General features: G+C 41.8%; 1 long non-coding RNA gene across 1 annotated transcript in view; it reads right to left on the bottom strand.

Moving 5' to 3' along the window:
• Positions 1-1,905: 1,905 nt before the first annotated feature.
• Positions 1,906-23,765, bottom strand: part of LOC308582265 — a 98,648-nt gene continuing 76,788 nt past the window's right edge. The window contains exon 4 of the long non-coding RNA XR_014005589.1: positions 1,906-2,304. This is a non-coding gene — a long non-coding RNA (uncharacterized lncRNA). The remainder of the gene's footprint in view (positions 2,305-23,765) is intronic.

The raw sequence follows: 23,765 nt of genomic DNA, 5'->3' as shown, positions 1-23,765 counted from the left end.
CTTAGGCAAAGCCCGTGGAACTCCTTCCCAACAGAGATTAGCCATGCACCCTCCTTGCTGAACCTCAGGCACACAACAGACTTTCTGTTAAAATAAATTTTATGATTTATTTATTCATTGTTATTGTTCACTGTTGGGTTCCTTTGTATGCACACTGCTCAGAAATGCAAATTATTAAGTGATAAATAAATAATTGTTTCTGAGCGTTTGGAAAGCCCAAAGTGTCATATCTCCTCCATGCCTATCAATATTTTTTTTAAAAAGGCAAACTGCAGTTATCCTATAGGAAGCACAAACATACCGACCATGCAATTAAATATTAACATCAAGCATTCCCAATATATTAAACAAAGGAATCTGTTCTTACCAGTGTAATAGCACAACAGCTTCCAAAGCCAGCAAAAATAAGGATGCTTTTTAGCTAAGTAAATATTGGAAGAGAAAAGCTTTCAGCTCTGTGTGTGTGGTGGGAGAGGGATGAGAAAATACGGTGTTACAAGTATACAAGAATGTTCCAATTTTTCACTGTGAAATGTTACAGGATATGTGACTTAATTTGTTTTATTTTTTTAAGGAACACGGAGAGTCTCTTATTAATCACACTAGATAAGGGAACGTGCTAGATTGGGGAACAAAAGCAACATTCGGTTCAATTACCAAATACTGTGATCGTGAAGACAAGGCCTGCTTATTCCCTAACTTGTAAATTGGTGTTGTATTTAAATTTCAGAGGTGATTTATTTTGGTCCTATCCTTATGCCCTAAATACATTGTTGCATATTTAAAATAGTTTGCAGTAACATTATAGGAATCCGAGAAGATGTAGAGGAAACAGCCATAGCCACCTCAGAGTCATTTAGACTGCAACAGAAGTACCTGGAAGTAAGCCCTATTGAACTCAGTGTGAATTCCGAATAAAGATGTATAGGATCATACTGTCATATTTTATTTTGATGACACCATCCTTTTGTAGTTGGACTTTTAGCCACCAACTATTCCCAGAAAATCTAGCCAGATAGTCTAAAGGCAAGTTCACACATACTTTCTAACCATGTATAGTAGGGGTGTACAGTGACCACAAGATTCAGCTTGTCTCTGTAGCACTTAGAAGCAGCCCATTCTGTTCCAGAACCCTGCTGTGTCATTCCAATTCAAATCATTATTCAGTCCAAATCTGCTCTGTTACAGTAAATCTGATGCTTTGTTTCACCCATGTTCATTATAAAAGAGAATCTAGAAATGGTTAAACCCAGTGCTATTTTTTTTCTAGAAAAAGCGGTGCTGGAACACACCATGAACCCTTGTTCTCTTACAGTGGCAATGGTGCCCACCTGAGAGGTGCCGGAACTGAGTTCCAGTGAGTTCCAGCTGGGGGAAAAGTCCTGGAATTTTATCTTTTCATGTAACCGGATGACATTTCCAGGCAGAGAGGATCCTCGAGTGCATGAAGCCTGCTGAAGTTCAGGCAGATACATCCAGGGGTTTTCGTACAAGGAACGATGACATTTTATTTAAAAGAAACAGAAAAAGTATTTCTATTTTTAGTTTGTTTCTTTCCTGAGAGAATTGGATGCAAATTACAGGCATGACAACCCCTTCTGAGGGGATGAAAACTCAGATTGCAGAAAGATAGGTGCAGTTAGTCTCCCCTAAGGGCTTCCTCTAGTGTGAGTGGGGGAGCAGAAAAGAGCTCACAGCCCCTCCTCTAGTTTTATTATTCTTAAGAACAAAGCAATTTCTGAATAATAAGATTTCTTGTGGTGCACATGTTTACACAACCCATCCTGTACTCTCTTAAGAGCCGGTTTTGTTTTGTTTTGTTTTGTTTTGTTTTGTTTTGTTTTGTTTAAGAAACCTATCAAGAACTTGGCTTGGTACAAGGCCTAGTAGACAAATATTGACAGTTACCAAGATTTCTTTTATTTTAGGCTTATTGTATTTTTAACACTGTTTTCCTTGCAAGCCACCAAGGGCATATTTCCTATATAGCTTTAATAAATAAAGATCTAGAGTTATTCAGGATAGTTAATAGTGTGTGCATTGGTCCATTTTGGGAGGGGGGGAGATATTTCCATCTACACAGGTTTTGATTGTGTTTTCCTTGTGTGGCTCCTTGTTGTTGCTTTATGCCATTTCCTCTTGGTGCTCGCGTGCAGAACCATCATTCCCGTTTCCTGTTTCTTCTAGTAATTCAGCAATCCCAGCACCACCACACACAATCTTTCATTTATTTTCAGCACATCTTATTCGCAGTGTCTGATTAGCTTCCTGCTAGGGATTTTAGCCATCTGTGCAACATAGTTGCTGAGGGAGTGAAAACAAGACAGAGGGAGAGAGAGAGAGGAGAGAGAGAGAGAGAGAGAGAGAGAGAGAGAGAGAGAGAGAGAAGGAATCAAAGTCATTAACATGGAACAACAATAAAGGCTACAAATTTTGTAAGCTCAGATTTTTGCCTACAATTTATTATTAATCGAGGCAAGTACTTACTGAAAGCTGATTAAGTATTTTATTTTGGGGTGCCTAAGGGACTCCAGCAGCTTAACACAGACAATAACAGAACACTTCCAAATTCCGCAGGCAAGCATAATTTGTTCTCCCGTTTGCCGTCAATGGGTGCATCATAGTTGGGAACGGTGAGTCAGCATAAATAATTAGGAGCACCAAAGATTCTGATAAGTCATCTTCATGATATTTTATTGAACAAAGCTTCCATAGAAACCAAGCTGGGTATCCCAAAACCACTGAGATGTGAGAGGGAATCTCCTTCAGCTCCCTTGGCCTAAGGCAAGACTATCCAAGCACAATGCCTTCCATAAACAACAATGGAACCAGCCCACACAATCCAGATGGCCCAACAGCCCTCCAGGAAGGCCACCTCAAGCATCTGCAATCCTGGATGCTTGACTTAAGATTCACAGAATTGTAGAGTTGGAAGGAACCATGACGATCATCTACTTACTCCACCCTCCTGCAATGCAGCTGTCTGATACAGGGACCGACCCTGCAACCTCGGTGTTATCAGCATCATGCTCTAACCAACTGAGCTATCCAAATGCAGTGAATGCAGATACATGGCGGAGGGGGGGGAGGATGTGTGCCTTAGTTCTGCCCACCATCATTGGCCTTGCCGCGCTTCACAAGTCGGTGGGAGACTGTCTGAAGCAGAGGCTATTGGGGTTTCGCAACTTGAACCTGTTGCAGGATCTTAGCCAGACCCAGCTGAATATAGCAGAGCATACACAGACTTCCAGAAGCAATCAGCTGCAGGCAGGTAGGATGAAGCAGGAACAAGACGCTGCTACTAGTAACTTGATTACTTAGAGGTGTTTATTATTTACAGCAGACTCTACAAGTTACTACAGTGGTACCTCGGGTTAAGTACTTAATTCGTTCCGGAGGTCCGTTCTTAACCTGAAACTGTTCTTAACCTGAAGCACCACTTTAGCTAATGGGGTTTCCTGCTGCTGCCACGCCACGAGAGCATGATTTCTGTTCTCATCCTGAAGCAAAGTTCTTAACCCGAGGTACTATTTCTGGGTTAGCGGAGTTTGTAACCTGAAGCGTATGTAACCTGAAGTGTATGTAATCCGAGGTACCACTGTATATACAAGATACAGACACGGATCTTAAACTCTCTCTCTTAACAAACTCCAAATGACGCTCAGAACACCACACTGACCAACCAACTATCCAGCCAAGGAAGGTCATGAGTCATCACGCCCATGTGGAGACCTCGACCAATAGCAGACCTGTATCCAAGGTCCCATATCTCTAGGCAGAATAACTCCCTCTGCCCAGTCTTCATGGCCTTCGGCCAACTCTTAATTGCCTTTGTGTGAAACTGCATCAAATGGCAAGTAGGCATAAAATCATGGCCTCAGTTTAGGGAGGCTCCACAAAACAGGTGCCCTTCCACTGGTCATTATATTTTCATGTTGTGAACTGCCCTGAGATCTGCAGATGAAGGGTGGTGTCAGGCGTGGAGAGTCCTCTCCCTCTCAGGTAGTATCAAAGGCAAGAATAGCAAACAGTTCGTATTTTATAGTCCTTCCTATTCAGTCATCTGGTTGCAAGACAAGAATCCATGTCTCCACACAAAGAGAGACGTTGGCTACTCTTCCGTCCCCAACAACATCCTGAGCACCAACAGGAAGTCCCAGGAGTCCCACCCATCTGCCTTCTCTGTTCTGGAACGCAGAGGGACCGATGGGCCCCTGGAGATGGAGGATCCCCCATACTCTCCAGGGAGGTCTCTGTCAGCTGCGCCCTCCCCTCCCCTTCCTCCTCCATTATCTCGTAACTCGGCAATTCTTCCTCAAATGGTATAGCATTGATCTCTATTCTCCTCCTGAAACTGCTGTAGACAAGGTTCCCCCTCTTCCTCCTCTTTGGAGGGAAGCTGATCAGACTGAGTGAACACTTCCCAGTCTTCCTGTTCCAACCATTCCCTGACAGGAGGTATACAGATTTAATAAACAGTAATTATAATAATAAATAACTTGTGGAAGGTGACATGAATAGTGATGGAGGAATGGAACTAGTACACTGACCGCTGGGCCTTTCCTGCATCAGATGACTTTGCATGCAGCGTGAATGCCTCAAGAAGGCTAGTGCCATCATGCGATAACTGCTCCAGCCTATATGGGGCTTCAGATCCTGAAGCTGAGGCTCCAATACTTTGGCCACGTCATGAGAAGAGAAGACTCCCTGGAAAAGACCCTGATGTTGGGAAAGATGGAGGGCCCTGATGTTGGGAAAGATGGAGGTTGGGAGAAGGGGATGACAGAGGATGAGATGGTTGGACAGTGTTCTCGAAGCTACCAACATGAGTTTGACCAAACTGCGGGAGGCAGTGGAAGGCAGATGTGCCTGGCATGCTCTGGTCCATGGGGTCACAAAGAGCCAGACACGACTAAGCGACTAAACAACAACAACATGTGGGGATTACAGAACAATAACGCTAGATGACTTGGGAAGGCAAACCTTGCACTGCAGGATTTCCCAGAATAGGTTGGGTTTATCCTGGATGGCCCACAAAATCCAGACTCCTGAAGTCAGCAAAACAGGATGTTGATTAAGACATTGCAAGGCCAGTGCAACACAACCTCAAACTGGGCCCTATTGGGTTTCTGTTTGATACTGTAGCTTTCATCTCCTCCATACCATGCAAAATGCATTGATAAAAATATGCACGCTGGGGTTTATTTTTAACCGTGGAGATTTTTATTTTTAAATGGACTCAGACACACCAAATGTTAGCCTGATGCAAAAGCAATTCAAGTAATGTGTTTTGGGAAACAACAAAAAGGCAGCTGTTTCCTCAGTTCTTCCCACCAATTCCCCATTTATGCTTTTCCGCTCCTTAGAAACAGAACTTCTGTAATGCAGGCTGTGATGGGGTCTCCCCCCCCCCACCTACCCCTGCTTTTTTGAGATGCAAAGTCTGGCAGAAATTCAGTGCAATTTTGAAGTTTTCGAGGAAGACCACAGGAGAGAAAGGCTGCAACTGAAAGATAACTTCACAGGGTGCAAACAACTCCTTAATAACCATCCAATGGAGTTTCAAAAAACTATGTATAAACTCTCAGTGTTAACTAGCACTTCTGGGTTCTTCTGGGAATCTCATAACCATACAGTTTCCATGATTTTTGATTACTGCTAAACAAGCAGCATGCTCATCATAAGCCATGATAGTTATGTTCTATATGTTATATAGGGAACAATCTGAAACTCTACATATATGTTCATCAGCAAATTCCTTATCTAATTTAATTAATTCTGGGGGCTGATATATTGAGGGTGGATTTCTTGTCTGGCACGACAACATGGGAGGACCTTGTTGAGTTTAATGTATTGGTGAACAATAGGACTGAGAATGTTAACTTTGAGATAGCTGAAGGTTATTGTAACATCCTACTTAAAAGGACGCGGGTGGCGCTGTGGGTTAAACCACAGAGCCTAGGACTTGCCGATCAGAAGGTTGGCAGTTCAAATCCCTGTGACAGGGTGAGCTCCCGTTGCTCGGTCCCTGCTCCTGCCCACCTAGCAGTTCGAAAGCATATCAAAGTGCAAGTAGATAAATAGGTACCGCTCCAGCGGTAAGGAAAACGGCGTTTCCGTGCGCTGCTCTGGTTCACCAGAAGCGGCTTAGTCATGCTGGCCACATGACCCGGAAGCTGTACGCCGGCTGCCTCGGCCAATAAAGCGAGATGAGCACCGCAACCCCAGAGTCGGTCACGACTGGACCTAATGGTCAGGGGTCCCTTTACCTTTACCTTACTTAAAAGGAAGTGGCAAAGCACCACTCAGTATAAGAAAAGTAGAGATTGATACACTTAGATACACTTCTAAGTTGTGATAGCTCACACCCCAAATGTATTAGAGAAAACATTCATTATAGGAGCCTCAAAAAAATTAATTAATTAATGGTTCAAGTGATACTGATTATAAAACTGAGTCTGAAAAATTGCATCAAGCCACAACATGAGGGGGTATCCAGGAAAATTGTAAAAAAATGCCTCCCACCCGAAAAAGTGTGGATAAATTGAACAGAGAATCCCTTTTCACAACAAAACAAAAGACTTTAGATGAGAAAACATTGAGCAGTTTACCTATCTCTTTAAGACAATTCATCAATAAATATTGGTATATGTTAAGCGATATTGTTGGATAGGCACTCTATATAACTTATAAAAAAGGCCAAAAACATAGGTACCATAAGTACCTTTCTTAAAATAAAATAAAAATCACACACTTTGGTTATCAGTTGCACAGTACATGATAACCTGTCTTTCCTCTCACAGAATGTTTTTCACACATAGGTCACCAGAGGAGCAATTCCTTTATTTACTGAAACCAACAGAAAAGTACATCCTTCTTGTACCGCCAAGAGTTTCCCAACTTCTGTAGCTTCCCTACAAATAGCTGTTGCCCTGACAACATGGGAGAATGAAAATAGAAGATTTTGGGCTGCCATAGCAGCAAGCTCAATGGTTTAAGTCAGTTTTTTTACCAGTGCCAATATTTTTTCAACACATGAAATACCAAAGAGGTTTAAACAGCATGTTAAAGCAAATATCACATTGCAACTCTAATGTTTCTATGCAGCATTATGAAGACTTTAATTTCGTATCGCTTTATGTTTAAGTTTGTGACATTAAAAAACCCATCCCTTTGAAGGTGGCATTTTTATCAGTGCCTTTTACCAGCTTGGGCTGATATACCTACTGCAAATTTACTTGCATTAGCTTGGTTACCTGTTCTTTGGCACCAGAAGCAGCTCTCTGGCTGGGATGGAGCCACTATCCCTGCAATTGGGTTGGGGGGAGCAGGGGAAAGCAGGGGGTAGCAGAGCAAAAGGGGGAAGCAGGGCAAAGCAGGGCAAACACACCTGTGGAACCAATCCAGATCTCGTGCTGGTGCACCAACCTCCTTGTTGCCCCCTTGACCTCCCAGTGGCATAGCCTGGGTAGCCAGGGCCCGGGGCCATGCAGAGTGGATGGATGGGAAACAGAGTACACATGCACATTCAACTGTCTAACATTGTCCGTGCAACCCAGGAGATCATAGCCATGGAGATTAGTAAAGAACAGTTGTGCGGTTGTCTGGAGAGACACTTCCTGGTTCGCATGAACACCAGTTAATTTCTTTGCATCTCTTTCCTTTTCCCAAGCGAAATAGGACATTAAACGGGGGCCAATCCCAACAAGAACTGCACACACACGCAAACATGTATATGTAAATTTAAAAGTTGCGTACATGATAAAAGAATGTAGTCAGAGCTACTTAGTTTAAACTGTTCTAAATTGACTTTCAAAGTTTTCAAAAACAAATCTTCTGGGGAGAAAAACCCAATTATGAATGCAGAATTCTGATATTTGAGACATATTAATAATTTAATGTCCTATAATAATTTAATTATTAATGTGTTTGGAGGTGAGGGAACAGGGGGAGGGGGAATTAAATTTCCAATAGCTCCACTTTATTGATATATTAGCCTGTTGGTGCAAACTCTGCTTCATGAATAACAATAACTGTATTAATATTACTATATATAGAAATAACATTTGCTCTTTATTCATCTGATTTCCTGGTTTGTGGCAGGCAGCTATATTGTATATAAATCATTGTACGGTGACATACCAATTTTCATTCCTTCCTAGTGCATGTATAAAACAAGCTCAGTAGGCAAATGGTGTGTACACATGATGCATAAGAAATCAAAAGAGAGAACTTAACACAATGATCATTGCTTCTCACTGTTTGTCCCTAGAAAGAAAACTGGGTAAAACTCAACGTTGCATTTTAGTCTCTCAGTTGGAATTGGTTCAGTTGGAATTTTTAAAATGTCACATATTCAATATATATGCCATTTCTCAGCTTTCTACATTGTTCTCTATGTGAGCTATGTGGAAAGTTACAGTGTTTAGCCCCTCCTACTTCCTTTTATAACAGGTTCCACATTTAAACTGCACACTTTTTGTAAGCGTTTTGTACACATTTGTCATGTAAAGTACACACTTTTATGTAAAGCATGTGCTTCTCAATGCATTCATCAGTAAAATATACACATTCTGATCCTCAGGCAGGTTCCTAAGCATCAGTATGGGGCAGTCTGCTGCAACGGGTGGACCATATCCAGGAAATTAGATAGGGCCACAAATCAGGGGTAGAACATCTCCTTTTCATGCAGAAAATCCTATGTTCAATCTCCTGCATTTCTGAGAGACTTCCCACCTAAAACCCTGGAGATCCACTGCCAATCAGTGGGCACGGTGGAAGTGTCTCTCAGAGTCCTCTCTAGGAAATTTACAAGACTCTTAGCTTCATCTCCTGTTATGTGCCTGTCTATCAAGGATGCATTGTTGGTTTGACTGCATTGTAAGTGGTCAGACTCAGCATAAGGCATCTTCCTATGTACCTTGGTGGCTTCCCAGCTGGTTTCTCAGAAGGCTTGGAACCAGCATTGCTACTAATCTGGTCAACCTTAATTAGCTGTCTGTTGACCTTTGCACCCATCGAAGCAACTACACTTGCTATAAGTAAGAAATCTCAAAGTAATGCTTCACTCAAGGACTTGAACAGCTCCACCTAGTTCTAGCAAGATTCTACTCTTCCTGCCGAGTCAGAAACAGCAGGGCTGTGTGTGTGTGTGTGTGTGTGTGTGTGTGTGTGTGTGTGTGTGTTTCAAGTGTGCTCCTCCCTTGATTTGGATTTGAGAGACCCCCCATGATAATAATTCAGTATGTATGTATGTATGTATGTATGTATGTATGTACTGTTTCTTCGGTAGGCCAGACCTGCCCAGAATTCCCCTCCCGCCGCTCCAAATGGCTTCCAAAGCCCTGGAAACCCATGTGCCTCTTCCCATGTGCCTCTCCTCTTCCCTAACCCATTCCTCACAAAAGCACCTGGAAACGTTGAATCTCCTTAAAGTAACAGATCTAATTAAGCCATATGAGTTACATAGGCACAGGTTTTGTTTAAAGCAGGATGGCAAATCCTAAATGACAACAGTCTAGATGAGAACAGCATCCGTCACATTTTGATTTCACCAAATGTAAACTGGGAACCAGGCAGCGATGGCGACCTTTGGGCCTTCACATTTCAGTGCCCCACCCACCTCTTGCCTTCTGATCTACATGGTTGTTGTGGCACCCCCTTAGCTCAGTGCCCAGTGCAGTGCTCACCCAAATCCCCCTCTGCGAGCAGAATTGCAAGGACACTTCAAGGGGAGCACTGTGAGTTCACTGGGGAAAGGGGGAAATTTACCTCACATTTCATACATTAAAATACATTTTGTGGAGCCCTACACACTAGCTGCTACTCTAGGTGGTTGGTATTGTTTGCTTGTTTGTTTGTTTGTAAATAGAAATATATAAAGTGGGCAGTCAGACCACCCAGTCATGGACCCCAAAAGAACTGTTGATTCTGAGGTGGGTCCATGATGCAATCTGCACATTTGTCTCGATGGAGCAGATTGGACAAACTCAATGTGCTTTAGAAACTGAGTGCACCAGATATTTCCCTTATCTTAGCCTCAAGCATCTCCTACTCATCTCCTTGCTCCAGAACATGACCACCAAATTTGCCTTAGTTCCTTTGGAGCCTTGCCTGCCTTTCCTAGAACTTAGAAGCTGGCCACTGGTCTAGGGGGGGCCTCACCATTTCCTCAAACCGTACCGGGTAAAAAACTAGATGTGATGTGAGGCAACTGTAAATTATACGCCCCCCCCCTTTTTTTTTGCAGAGAGAATAAACACACATTTCCTACATAACAGGAGCACACTATATTTCCACTAGCCTGAGGAATTATACATGGCTCGGTTTGTCAACAGGAGGCTCGTGTGTTGACTGCAACTCCAGACAGCTCCTGAGTCATATACGATCTTCCTGCTACAAGTGGGAAAATAATGGGAAAGGTTGTTCAATTTATTCTCTTGCCATTGCTTGCAGGAAACAACACAGGGAAGTATGTGGATGAAAATGAATTTAAGGTTTGAAGTTCTACTTAATTTCGTGACAAAACAAAATCTATTTGGGATAAAAGCGTGGGTGGGAGGGTAACTCGGCTAGGCGCAAAAGCTAAAAACAATAAATTACTACTCTGTAATAGCAGAAGCAATACCATTTTCATTCTCATCTAAGGTGCATGCTCCGTCTTATTTTTACCCAAATTCCATAAACAGAAATGGCTCAAGAAGAAGAAACCCCCCCACATATTATTGATGCATTTTGAAAGAAAACATATTAAAAATATGAACTGAAATGTGAACTTTTGTGTGGATTTTTTTTTTTAAGTGACCTACTAATTAATGTGAAAATAAGACAGAATGAACTTCAGGGTGTTCACATGTGAAAGTCACAAAGATCAATGTCTAAACTGTATCCAAATTCTAATAACAATCCAAAATAATAGAGTGATGATATTGTGATGGTGACATTAGAGAGCAAAGTGCCTCCCCCAAGTTATTTCAGAGTATCTTCCTCTTAAAGATTAGGAAGGCCAAAGTTGTGAAATGTCATTAATTGCTGAACACCGGGTATCAATTATTGCACCGGGACCCAGGGACTAAAAGTAATCTCAAACAGAACTTTCTTTGAAGGTCAGAACATCTTTTCTAGTGTAATAGCTTTCCAAGATGGAAAACCACGACCAGAAACTTTACTTGTCCAAGCTGAGTTTCGCTTTGTCTTTAAATACAAAAAAGGAAAAAAAAATACACCCCAGAACACAGCTTACTGAGAACGCTGATTAGAGGGGGGAGGACTTTTGACACTGAAAGATGAGAGTGGAGGGTAGCTAGGGAGGGAGAGATGAATTCAGTCTAAAGCTGACTGCCTCTGGTGGAACATCGGAAATGGAATACCAGTGTAAAGATGAAAATGAAACAGATACCCTGAGTGCAGTTTACACTTTTGATTGATGGTGTGGAATGAACGTAAAGTTATTAAAGTATTTGATGGTTTAAAAACCATGGTCTCTACAGAGGGCTGGGTGGGGGATTAGCTCATTGTCTGAAATTGGAGATGGACAAGGATTCTGAGGCATTTTTGTGCAAAGAGATAGGACTTTACTTACTGCAAGATCTGAGAATGTACCTCAGAGAATGTCGAACAGCAGTGACTATTTTGTCTTGGAAGCAATTGCCGCTTGAGCCCAAAATGTGGTTTTTATAGTATTTGTGTCCCACTCTGTTCCTAGGCAGCTTAGAGCGGCATCATTGGCTTATACAAACATCTCAGGTGTGTTAGCCTGACAGAGGTGAAGTAACCAGGGAGATGTGATGAGCACCTGCAGGGATGTGGATCTGGTTTGTTGACATTCAGCCCAGATCATTCAAGCCCAAATCAGGTGGGAATGGTATTCCATGGCCACAAGCAGTCATGGAGGATGTTTGTGTTTTTTGTTTTTGTTTTTAAGCATTAAATTCATTCAGCATGCATCTTAGATGAGAAGTAAAAACATTAATTTCATCATTAGGTGTCATGATCCCCATGGTCTAAATGCAAAAGTTTACCCTAAACAGCAGAGTTAATCATCATCATAAAAAAAAAAATAGAGCCAAAATGAACTGGCTCTTTTACATTGACAAATTGAATTTGAGTGCTTGTCTTCTTCAATGAGTATCAAAATTTGGCAACTTAACTCTTGTGAATTCTGCCATATTAATTTTGCCACATCAGGTCTCATATTTTGATGCATTTCTTCATCCCATAAAAAATGGGCAAGCTAGTTACTTAACGGAACAGAGTTTAAACTACATTTAGGAATGCCACTTCATTATGGGGGAGGGGTGGCAAATAATTTTTAGCAGAGGATAGCGCAGAGTTTAGCAAGTTTTGCTATTGGATGCACTCAAGGATAAGCAGCAGGAAAAGAGTGGACCTTGAGATGGTGGGTATTTTATTTTTATGCTCCACAGTCACACAAGTGCTGTGTCCATTTGCTGTTTTTCACAACTTGCAATTCACGTTTACTTAGGGTGCATTCCCTGGGCATCATATGGGCCATAGACAGAACATGTACACCCCTCTATGGATGGAGAAGGAGGTCTCTCTTCTCAGAGAAGTGCTCCAATAACAGATGGGACAAAAATGTTAGGAGTATGTTGTCACCATCACCATCATTTTGTTAATTATATGATTCATGGATAGAATCGGGGGAGGATTCAGATCCACCAGATCCAAAGGCTTCTCATTTTCTGGTTCCCCCCCCCTCAAAACAGGTGACAATAGACACCTGCTAATTTACCTTTCTCAATACAAGGGAGCATACCTCTGAAAATCAGCTGCTGGGAAAGACTCTCCTCCCTGGAAGAGAGGGGAGTGGTTGTGGGCGGGAGACCGAGCCCCGCCCCTGGTAGGGGGCATTAGCCCCCTCCCCTCCTACCTGGCTGGCGCCCACGCCCACCGGAGGTAGCCAACCAGGTGCCTCCGGGGGGCGTGTGTAGCAGCTTAATGCTGTGGTGCCAGCTCCGCCTCCTCCTCATTCGTCGTCGTCCCTCAGCGAGTCACCCACCCTCCACTCCCATTTAGCTCAGGGTATAGGTTTTTGGCCTTGCTATGGACCTTAGGTTGGTCGCCCTGGTTGGCTGGGGGGCCTGGTAGGAATTTTTCCATTTGGCATTAGGCCTTTTGGTTTTTTCGCCTACCTCGTAGCAATCGTCACAACTTTTGTGGTATTGGTGGGTAGGTTAGGCATTGGATTCGTGTGTTGTGCTGTGTCAAGGGCTAGGTGTGGCCATCGCCTATGCTATCTACCGTGGGTTATTCCATTAAAGGAATCTGGCGGTCGTGTACTCTGTCCGATGCCTGCTTGGCGGGAGGCCATGGCACGACCCTCGGTGACATCAGGGGGTGAGCCTATAGTTGGATGAGCATCAACAGGCTCCACCTACTGTTGAATAAACCCACCACCTATAGTCATCCAATGCCTAAGCCAATACCTTTTCACTGCTGTAATCAATAAAGTTGTGGCCTTTTCTTGCCCGTTAACCTTATATCACGTGTTCCTTGTGTATTTATTTCACATAGCGGGGTCGGGCCCTCGATCCACAATCACAAGTTTGCAGAGTGTTGTTGATGTCATGTCTTGCTTGGGGTCTTCCCAAAGGTATATCTGGTTGGCCACTGCTGGAGTAGTGGCCAACTAGGTGCCTACAAAAACATGAGTACAACAGCTCTCTCCTGGCTAGTCATATGGCTTTTAAAAAAGCTTTGCTCATGGCTTGCTGCACTATACACTGTATCAGAATTTATTATGTATTACAATAAAGTTGCACATTGCTAATGACTCAGGGCTGCCAATTAACCCTCCATCCCTACGTGCAGTGTCTCCATCGCCCTGCTGCGACATTGCAATGGTGTGGGTTTGTCTACCAGCAACAGCCAATGATATCAAGCAGGGGCAGAAAAGCTTGATGTGATGGTGGCAGGACATGGAGGAGGCAGTACTCATTCTGCAACGCTGCAGTTTCACCATTATAAACTTCTTTAAAAAAACCCAACTCTCCAATAACCATTTTAGGCTATGGTTATTATTGTTGTGACAACAGGCCAGACTGAACAAAATGCACTTTTATAAAGTCTGACATATTTTGTTCCCTAAATTTCAGCAGCAAGTCAATGGCCTGACCTACTTTAACTTGAGCAAGTGCTGAAACTATATTTTTGCCATGCAATTTACCAATGAGTATTATTGTAGTTCAGGCTTCTGCTTCTTCCAGATAGCACTGCGAAATACGCCTAATAACAACGCGCAATCTGTTGCTGTGTCAAACTGTCTGGAGCCAAGCAATGGTGCTCTTGTCATTTTGCTTAAATGATTGAGACGAGAATAATTGTTGTTTTTAAAGGAGGACTGTAAGTGCAGAGGTTGGGGACATTTTGAATTGCTGATATGTGCAGAGGCACATATGTAAGGGGGAATTTGCTGAACTTTGCTCCTAAGCTTAAAATGACTGCTTTAGACAGTCAAGATTGAAATCTTTGCTTTGCTATGCTTTTTTATAGCTTTAATCTGCTCAAGTTACCATCCTTTTGCAGCAATATTCTAACTGGGGTGGTGCACACTGCCACCTTCACCAGTGGCTAAATCATTTTGTAAGGTATCTATGGCTGTAGCCAAGATGCCAACCTTGTTTCAATGATTTTTGAAATTAATTTCCTCAAAGAGGAAGGTAATGGACATCAGTAATGAAAGTGCAATTGAATCGTTGGGAATGTTGATCAAATCTACCAAATTCCTCAGCTGCTGAAGACAGGAAAGGAACTAGCAATTAAATCTCTCGGGCAGATTTTCCACATCTCTGTATCATTTTAAAGTATTGTGCTGAGAGTTTTTTTCAGGGTTCCTACATGAGAATGTCTTGCTGACACATCTGTTTTCCCACACACACACACACACACACACACTGTAAACTGAGCATAGCTCAGGAGTCAGGCTTCGTATTGCGCTCTTGTGCCATCAAATAGGGCACCTCACCCTAGTTATGTTAAATTTTAAAAAGCTGAATCAAGTTTTTTATGTATGCTACAACAGTGGCAAGAATTATCTATGTGCAAAAATGGAAAGAAGAAGTCCCAATGAAAGATGATTGGCTTATGAAGATGATGGAATATGCTGAAGCTAGGCTGTTGGAATTAAAGGGCAAAATGAGGGAAAACGTTTTGCAGAATGGAGATATTTTGTGAAATATTTGAAAAAATATCATGGTTATGTTAAAACGTATGCAGGATTTGAAGTATAGCAACAGTTGAGAATTGTTAGTTGAGGAAGTTAAAATTTATGTATATAATGGATAAAATATAAGTAATAAAGCAGCTTTAAAAGGTAAGAAAAGAACATCATGGAAGGATGAATGGGAAGTGAACAGATATGAGAGATTTGTTCCGATTATTGTTTAAAAGAATTTGTAATATTTGAAAATTTAATAAAAAGCTTATGGGGGAAGGGAGATTAAAGAGTAAAGAAGAGAAAATAAGCCCAGTAAAAGGTGGCGGGCATGGTCTTATTCCTGCATTTAAATGAAACTGCCTTTTCCTATGGTGGATGTCCCCCTAGGCCAGCCCAGGAAACTTGCCATCAGAGTATTCCTGATTGCGCATGGGATTCTGCCTCACCAAATCAATTTGCTGTCTCTTTCTACACTGAATAGCTTTCATTTCTTGAATCCTGAAATTCTGTTGTTACATTCCTGTGAAGCTGGGACCAAGCCCCCCAAAATATTGGCTCATATACCATCTCTCCGACCCACACGGGGTAATTAAGAGGCTGTTATGGGAGTAGGCAGCCTCCCTTGGTGCCCCAAGGAAATGGGGAACACTGCCCTTGCCTGCTGTGCCCATAAATCACCCCCTAATTCGAAAGAAGGGGGTGAGGGCCCTAGGCAGAATGCCCCCGTGTGGACCTCGGCTCTCCTGGACGCTGTCTCTGATCGCGCACTAGTTGCAGCAATTTGGAATAAGTAATTACAAAAGAAGCAAATGCACATATTTCAAGTGAAGAAGGGGAGGGAAGTCTGCTAATTTAAGTGACCTCTGCGAAAGAAGACGACGGGTTGGAGAAACAGGAATATTTTACGATGAAGATACACCAAAGGCGGGGTATGTTGACAACGGGGCTGAATGAGGGGGGGAACCTTTTTTACTTTCCTTCTATGTGATTTACAAGAACCCCTCCTCATTAGAACCATCGGTTGAACTGACCCAAGCAGGATGATTAAGGTCTGTGTGGAGATAAACTTTAACCAAAAGTATGCTTTATGGAGACCGAGAAGCAATAAGAGCTTTTGGGAATGGAGGCAGATTGGTGAAAATTAATGACGCTAAGACTGTTTTGATGTATGGAAGTGATGTTATATGGAAAATGTCTGGATATGGCTACTGGATAAAAAAAATAATATCCGCGCAGGATTACAAACTGTTCTAACCAGCTTGTGGAGACTATCAGAGGTCACAAAGAGAAAGGAAAAATATATGAAAAAATAACAACAAGAGATGTGGAAAATAATAAGAAAGGACTGGATAGTACTGTGAACACCATAAGGTTAGATTTGTGGACATTAAAACAGCAGTAAGAAGCAAGAAGTTGATTGGATCCCTTCGGAACTTGAAATGTGGGTACCCCCAACAAAAAATTAAAATTCGGCTGTGTAATTTGGAATTTATGTAATTTGGTTTGATTTGATGTGATTGGTCGGTTAATAAAAAATTATTCTTAAATATATATATAAATATAGGCTCATAAGAACAGATAAGTAGCCCTGCTAGATCAGGCCAGTGGCCAGTCTAGTCCAGCTTTGCGTCCGCACAGTGGCTCAACTGGATACCTAGTAATAAAATGGTTAAAAAGCAGTCTGAAAAGCCAGGATGGGTGTAAATTTGAGACGCGCCTTTATGAAATGAAGATAAATATGTTGTACCTGGGGAAATGGTATCTTCATAGATTATGTCAAAGTTTAAGACATGCGTAATTGATTTAGCTAGCTAAAGACAAATGAGACACACTGGGAATGAGGGAGATAATAGTTTTAGGGAGAAGCGATCATGATTACTATAAAACACCGTTTAAAAGCCATGAAGTAACTTCTTATAACTCAAGATTACTGCCATCATGTTATTTTCACTGAACATATGCATGAATCTCTGGGGTAGATAGGTGTAGAACTATATGGGAATTTTCACAATTTTAATTCTTTAGATGTTTCCTTCTGCAATAATATCCTCATTTGCTTCACGCTTCTGCTTTAGGCAACTCTAGTCCTGGGTCTTAAGAACTCTGCCCAAAATGTGGACAGTTTCTTCACTAGTGCAAATCTTCTTAACAGAACCTGCAGTGATGGTGATAAGCAAATGATTCCCACAATGGCATAGCTTGACTAACAAATAATCTCTCTTGGTGTTTGATGTGGGCATCATGAAGGAATATGTGTAATCCCCACAGATAAATTTGCTAGTCCTGTGAACAACACTGTTGTTGTTGTCTGCCTCAAAATTCCAAAAATGTTTCACGCACAAAGCATATAAAAACGGGCAGATTTGCCCATCTCAAATTGGATCACTCCAAACCTGTTCCATGGGAGTCGGCCAGTGTTGAACCTTGCCATGGTACAAGCCAAGAAAGCAAGGTCTTGCTGGGTGACCAGGGTGAAGATTCCTACCAGGCAAATACCCCAAGCTTGGAGGTGCTGGGGTCAATCCTCCCCTCAGGCCCATTATAGGGGCTCCCCTATACTATGTTGATCCTGATCCAGTGCCGTTTCCACCCTCATACGAACAAGGTTGTTCACCTAACAAAGGAAGGCGATAAATTCATGGAGGGAAAGGCAAAAAACCCCGAAAAACCAATCAAAAAGTGTACTTAACATTCCAAAACAAAGTATCTAAAAGCACCAGGGTAGGATGGAAGGGCAAAATATGAAGGACATATTGCTAGTGTTGCAGCCTGAGACATGGGAATGGGAATTTGATCTTCCACTATTGATTGAAGAAAGCTTTCAGATCCTACTTTCTCAGCTCATGTTTTCAACTAAGCGAAGTAATTAGAAATCTGATGAGCTTTGTGCTTCGTTTGGGAACGAAAGTTTCAAGTTAATGCCTTTGTTGCACGGCTGGTGCAGACAGAATATTGACTACAGTGGGTGAGAAATGATATTTATTACAACAAAAGGATTGGCATTTGCCTCTGACCTCTAACAAACCATACTCTCTAAGGAAAAATCTATTTTAAAGAGTGAAATCTAGTGATAACCGATACATGGATTTGGAACCACCTCTTAAAGTCTTATGACCTGAAAGATTACATCATATATCTTCATCTTCACAAACTCTCTCTCTCTCTCTCTCTCTCTCTCTCTCTCTCTCTCTCTCTCTCTGTTACAAACTCACCTCAACTCAACCCACATTTTACTCATTGTTGGTGGTGTAGGAGTTGGTACCCTCTGATCCCTATGAAGACTGTACAATGCTTCACCAAAAGCATGCAAACTTTGTGATAGAATTATTACTTTTCTTCCAGTTAATGTGGTTCCAGAACTGTTCATTGAATACATACTGACTCAGATGAGGAATAGGAATGGGTGCAGACACATTCAAGGTGCTCATGTCACAGTTGTTTGATCCCATGTGAACTTCAGCCCTGGGATGACTGTTCTGCTGATATTATTATTATCTTCATGTCAAAATAGGCTTCTACGTGGTTCACAGAGTATATAAACTCATTACACAGACTCTGGTTGTGGAAAGCTGCTGTTGTATAGCAACTGCAAATACACACTCAGAAAATTGTCAGTAGGTTCGCCAGTGCTGTTAATCTGGAAATCACTTGCCAGAGATATGAAAACATTACATAACAGTTGAACAGGGTTCAACTGGGGGGAAATGGTAGGGTTGCCATATATCCAAAAGTAGAAACCAGGACACTCCGAAAGAGCTTTTTTTTTAGGAGGACACCAAAATTGTTGAGCTTTCTTTTTTGAAAACCCAGGATCCAGGACAAAGTGCCACCTTTCAGAAGTTCCCACTGGACGTCAATTCTGCCTTTGAAATCCCAGATGTATGGCAGCCCTAGGAAATAGTGACCTTCTAGGTGGCTCTATGTGGTACGCTGGTTTGACATCAACTGATAGGAAGTGCCTACAGAGGGTGGTGAATACAGCACAAGATATTATGGGCTGTCCCATGAATCCACTGGATGACATTGCAGAAGAACGTTGCCTCAGGAGAGTGAGGAAAATTCTCAGGAATGATTCACACCCTGGCTGCCACTTTCTTAATCTCCTGTCCTCAGACAGAAGATATAGAAGCATGATTAGTCACACCAACAGGGTAAAGAACAGCTTCTATCCGTGGGCTGTTAGGCTGCTGAATGAAAAGATAACAACAGGGCAACTGACCTTCGGGTTTGGTGGGTGGGTGTCAGTAAACGAGGGGAATTAAGACTAAGAGAGTTGAGTGGGGGGTGCTCGTGTAATCTCACTGTATACAAGTGGTACAAGTGACAATAAAGTATTTTTTTAAAAAATCTATCTCATCCTTGGAACTCTCCACAGGCCACGCCCCTTTCCCCAAGCCATACTTCTCACTATTCTATACAAAGATGGCTGAAATTTACATCCATTGCTCCACCCACTTTAGCTTCTGGCCTTGTTCAGCACTGGAATGCAGCCTTTGGACGGCTGTCCAAAAGGGAATGTGAGCCCTGGGCTGAAAAACATTCCTTATCCCTCCAGTGAACCATTAGTATGTTTAACAAAAAGAGTAATGCAAGAATATTCAGTCTTCCACACCAACAGACATTATTTGATATGAAAATTATGTCCATGAGAATTTTAAATGATACATCAATTATTTAGACATGTTGAGCTCTTTGAAGGGTTTCAGCCTTTTATACTGACAATCTCTCCTTTTTTTTTTTTTTTTTTTGAAACCATGTTCATGTATCCATTCCTTTAGAAACTTCCTCTATTTAAAATGAACGGCTCTAATTCATTTCAGATATTAACTCAGCAGGCACTGATGTCTCAAGGAAATGTGCAGTGAAGAAATGCAACATCTTGCTTGATGGAAAACAATCAAAGTACCTTTTTTTAGTGTTTTGCAAACACGGGAGGTAATATTGGACCGTGCAGCAGGTAATATTGGAACATTAAAAAAAAAACTAGGGGGACAGAGCACCATGATTCTGTATGAAAAATAGATAGTTTTATAAAGGAAAACATATGGAATTGAAGGAGAGAGGAGAAGGAAGCAGCAACCAAGGAGGAATGTAGGAAGCCTACATTCATAGAATCAGAAGAACGAATCATAGGAATCATAGAAGAATGGAATCATAGAAGAAGGAATCATAGGATATAGCATGTCCGAGATACTGGGGGCCAGACTAGTGGTGGGTTTTTTATGGGTGCATCCTGGACTTCTACTTTATTCGTTCTTCTATGATGCATCCCCAAAGTTATTACATTATTACCTTCTGGAGGGGCATTGTTGTGGTATAGTGCAACGAAGTGGGACAAAAAATTAAACTGGAGCAGGTGTGCTATAAAAAAGTTTCAGGAGCTCTGTAGGAAAGTATAGGACATGTTGATGGCATCCGTCTGTCTCAGGAGACAAGGGGAGGGAAGTCAAACCATTGGAGAACACTGATTGGAAATGAAACAATATGCTACTCCTGCAAGTGGCAAACAGTATTGAAAAATGAGACTGTGAATAACCATCCCATCCCATCCTGATCACAAATCACCATGAATGCACAATAAAAAGGATGTGTGGATGCCTGGATTTAAAAACCAGATGATTCCATTAGTTTGTGCATTTCTTCCATCTACTATCTTTCCCTCTTCCATTACCGATAAATTTTCATCTTATTTTAGAGTTGACAAAAATCTGACCCAGTTCTTCTTCTTGATTCATTCCCCATGGTAGCAGTCCACTCTGGTCCCTTCCTTGAGACTTGCATTGGCACCTCCAACTTCCTTTGTTCTAAGCAATGAGATTTATCTGTATGTCAGTGCTTCCCCGAAACTGTATTTTTATAGAGGCAATTATAGCTCAAAGTTACTGTTTCCATTTTCATTTCTTGTCTCCCTTGGAAGGAGGAGTGGCTGGTTTTATAATTCTTTCTATCTGCCTTTCGATCTTTGTGGATTTTTCTTTTTTTCTATTTTAATGTCTGTTTGAGCTTCATGTCAAGCCAAACATGTAAAATAGGATGTTGGGGGACGGTGTATAAAAATGCTCAGTGCTGTAATTCAGTGTTGGCTAACAGGCCAAAGTCACTTCAGTTTGACTGATGATCAGCAGTAAGCAGTGGAGACAAGGTAGTTCATCTAAGCTATTTTCATAGCCACATCAACAGCAGGCACTGTGCAGAAGCCTTTGTTATTACAAAATCAACTCTGGAAGATCAATGATGTATTTCGTACACTATAAAATCTGGGTATTTCCTTGTGTAATATTTTGAGCTCACACAATGACTTTTGGAAGTCATCCCTCAAGCACAAGTGCATAGAGAAGATAGTGCTCAAATGAGTCATCTACCTATGTTTTTGAGGACTGCAGCTTCAGTGGACAGGCAGAAAGTCCTCTCAAGCAATGGACAAGTCCCCTTTTCTCTTAATAATTTGCTAGAGCTGTTTGTGTACAAAGATGGCCCTCTTCTCATATTGTGGAAGGAGATGGGGATGGCCTTAAAACTGCTGGAGAAGTCTTATGGTGATAAGAATTTTTCTTCTTTCACCAATCCAAAACATGACAGGGCAAGGGCACCCCACACATTAAGGTCATGGTGGTCATGATTGGGGCACCACAAACTGCCATTTTCCCAGAACATTTGGTTTCATTTACAGATGCCAGTGAACTTCTTCAAGTTCTAGCTCAGATCAAAACATCTACAGTATTTTATTTTAAATCAACATTTATTATTCTTGTCACTGTGCTATTCTTAACAATATACTATAGAGCAGGGTCGTCCAACCGGTCAACTGCGATCGACAGGTAGATCCCCTGGAGTTCGCGGTTGATTGCGGTCAATCGCGGGATGCTTTTAGATCTCCTCATTGAAAAATCTCCTGCAATAATGTCCCCGCCCCTGCCCCCCTCGCTCTGTCCCTCTGTCGCCTCAATTGTGCGTTCATTTGTCATCTTCTTCCAACGATTGTTGAGACGTTAGTTGGCTATAGTGCTGCACGCGTCTGTTATCGCTGTATGTGAGCTTTTACGGCATTCCCCCCCCCAAAAAGCTCAACAATGTTGCCTTCCCCCCAAAGAAAAGGGCAATTACTCTTGCCTCCCCCCCAAAAAAAGATAAAGAACCTTGTCCCCCCCCCCTAAAAAAAGCTCAACAACTATGGGCAATCGTCCCCTTCCACACACCCACGCACGCTCCTCCTCCCTCCAGTGACAATAGGTAGATCACTGCCAGTATTTTTATACTGGGAGTAGATCATAGTCACTAGGACATTGGGCATGCCTGCTATAGAGCTACTAATTCCCTTTGTAGATGTGTTGCAGCATGACTTCTACAACCTCTGGGTTGTAGTTTTTAAATGAGTTATCCCAGGGACATGCATTTTTAAACGATCTGTGCACTTTGTTACCATAAATACAGTAAGTTAAAAAAGAAAAAGAAGATGCTAAATATACATTTGATTCTAAGTACATACATAATTCCAACCAGATCACAAAATAGGTCACAAAAGACCTGTCTACATAGCTTGAAATCTATAAAGCGCTGTGGGTTAAATCGCAGAGCCTAGGACTTGCCGATCAGAAGGTCGGCGGTTCGAATCCCCGCGACGGGGTGAGCTCCCGTTGCTCGGTCCCTGCTCCTGCCAACCTAGCAGTTTGAAAGCATGTCAAAGTGCAAGTAGATAAATAGGTACCACTCCGGCGGGAAGGTAAACAGTGTTTCCGTGCGCTGCTCTGGTTTGCCATAAGCAGCTTAGTCATGCTGGCCACATGACCTAGAAGCTGTACGCCGGCTCCATTGGCCAATAAAGCGAGATGAGCGCCGCAACCCCAGAGTCAGCCACGACTGAACCTAATGGTCAGGGGTCCCTTTATATCTATCTATCTATATACACACCTACTTATGAATATATCAGTGTTTATTGTTCTAGTGTGTACATCACATTATAATTAATAATATTGTGCCAAAATATTATCCTGAGTTTTCCCAACCATTCTCCATGAACTAATGAGATAAGAAAATGCATTAGAAAATTATCAAAGTGAAATAATGTTTCAGGAAATTCTCATGAGTGAGATGCAGGTCCTCCTCCCTTGATAAGCTTATCTTATCTCAAACAGCCTACCAATTATATTTTAAAAGGAAAGGAACTATAAACAGTGTGTAGCCAAGGATTCCAAGAATACCCCCAAATGCCATTTATAAAAGTGGCTACCAAAATCCTTTTTTTTTTTTTTTTGGTCTATTAGAAACACTGAATGCTGTATGTTTGCAAGAACTGGTTCTCCATGCATTTGCATGGGAATTATTATTATTATTATTATTATTATTATTATTATTATTATTATTATTATTTATACCCCACCCATAAGACTGGGTTTCCCCAGCCACTCTGGGCAGCTTCCAACAAAATATTAAAAATACAATCAAACATCAAACATTAAAAACTTACCTAAACAGGATTGTAGATATGCAAGTATGATCTTCTTCAGGGCTTTTGAAAGTACTTTGTTGCAGTGACAGCTTGAAAGCTTTGGGCTTTCAAAATTTGGTGCCCTATGCAATGCCAAAATTC

The sequence above is a fragment of the Podarcis bocagei genome (genome assembly GCF_964188305.1).
Source record: "Podarcis bocagei genome assembly, chromosome: 1".
In the NCBI taxonomy this organism is placed as follows: domain Eukaryota; kingdom Metazoa; phylum Chordata; class Lepidosauria; order Squamata; family Lacertidae; genus Podarcis; species Podarcis bocagei.
This window is presented reverse-complemented; position numbering and strand designations above follow the sequence as displayed.